General features: G+C 42.4%; 1 pseudogene; it reads right to left on the reverse strand.

Annotated features, from left to right (window-relative positions):
* Positions 1 to 635: 635 nt before the first annotated feature.
* LOC133375830 (5S ribosomal RNA) lies at positions 636 to 754 on the reverse strand (annotated as a pseudogene).
* Between the last annotated feature and the right edge of the window lie 1,031 nt (positions 755 to 1,785).

Below are 1,785 nucleotides of genomic sequence, written 5' to 3' on the forward strand. Positions count from 1 at the left end.
GATGCATTCCAGGACATTACTTCTTTCACAGAAACTTTGGTACCAGAGGTAGGAATGACATGGAAAGAAAGGGATAGGTTTCTACACCTGCTCATAGATGGTGGCGGCAGCTTCAATGGGCTTAAAGGGTGGCTATCTCCCACTCCCTTCCTCCTCCTCTGAATGTATTGGATCCTTCCTCCCCAACCCTGGGAAAAAGCAAGAGATCTCTTTAATGCAAAGCAAACACACAGGCTTGTCAGTTTCACCTTAGCAAAGCACAGGCACAGGCTTAATAGTTTATTTATAGCAAAGCAAAGGCACATGCTGGTCAGTTTCATCTTAAAGCAAAGACATAGGCTTGTCAGTTTATTGACAGAAAAGCAATGATATAGTCTGTCAATTTCACCTTAAAGTAAAGGAATAGGTTTGAATGTTTATCCATAGCAAAACAAAGCTGGTCAGTTTCACCTTAAAAAAAGCCCTTCCTTAAAAGGAGCTTTGTTCCTCAGTTCCTTAACTGGGGTATTGTTGTTGTTGTTATATGCCTTCAAGTCGATTACAACTTACGGCTACCCTACGAATCTTTTTGGATATATTCATAGGGTTTTCATGGTAAGAGGTATTCAAAAGTGGTTTCCCATTGCCTTCCTCTAAGCCTACGGCACCCGGTATTCCCAGGCGGTCTGCCATCCAAGTCCTAACCAGGACTGACCCTGCTTAGCTTTTGAGATCAGACGAGATTGGGCGTGTTCAGGGTAGTATGGCCATAAGCAACTAAGGTATTACTTTATATATTTAATTCTGCCCAATGAACACAATGGGGCTTGAGTACTTAACTTGGATGGGAATCTTACATATCATCATAATCATTATCCCATACAAATTTCATCTTTCCACAAAAAATTATGCTCAAAGCAGTTTGCAACAAGAACACATCACAAAAATCAACAAACACAAGAATGATTTCATAATAAGATCAAAAATAAAACAGCAATTTGTAACAAATACAACTGTGTACAAAAACAACATTTCAGTACTATCTATGCGACATTATACCTCTGCCTGGAAGAAAAATAATAAGGGAGTTTGAACTGTTTCACCCTAACCCTAGATGTTCTAACTTCCGTATGATGTCTCCATATGGAAGCCAGCAAAATATTTCCATGTGGTGATGGTGCAAACATAATTGTCATAAACTGATGATTCACCCTGGTCCTATAGAAAGACTATGCATGTCTCTACTGTGCATTAACAGAGATCTTTTGTCACTGGTGCAGAGATGCCTGATAGCATGGACAAACATTAAGTACAGCTGTGGATACAGCTTCTGGATGTCCAGCACACTGAAGCATTTTTCAGGAACTTCCAAATAGCCTGAATGTATGAACTAGCCTTAATTTTACATATGCCTGATCCCAGGTCCTGTCTTTTGGGGAAAGTGCATCTGTTAACTACACCTAATGATTTCTGCAACTTAGATAAGAGCTATTTACATTAGGTTGGATCCAGGCAGGCAGAGCAATCAAAAAACCCCAATCCATGCTGTTGGTGCGGGGGGGGGGGAGTTGGAGGTTGCCCTTCTCCACTCAGCTCTTCCATTGAGGGGGCTCTGACACTGCAGAGGGTCCCACAGAGTCTGTTGGTTACTGCCAGCAATGCACACAAAAGTGATAGCCAGTGTCAGGCCCTAAAAAAGAATGGGAAGGGGAAGAGAGGGGCAGAACTATGCTGGCCAAGGATTCACTCGATCCTAAGCTGGTTCAGCAGCCAGAGAAGGGCCCAGTCCTGGCATCTCCCCTATGC

This window comes from Rhineura floridana, chromosome 1 (genome assembly GCF_030035675.1).
Source record: "Rhineura floridana isolate rRhiFlo1 chromosome 1, rRhiFlo1.hap2, whole genome shotgun sequence".
Classification (NCBI taxonomy): domain Eukaryota; kingdom Metazoa; phylum Chordata; class Lepidosauria; order Squamata; family Rhineuridae; genus Rhineura; species Rhineura floridana.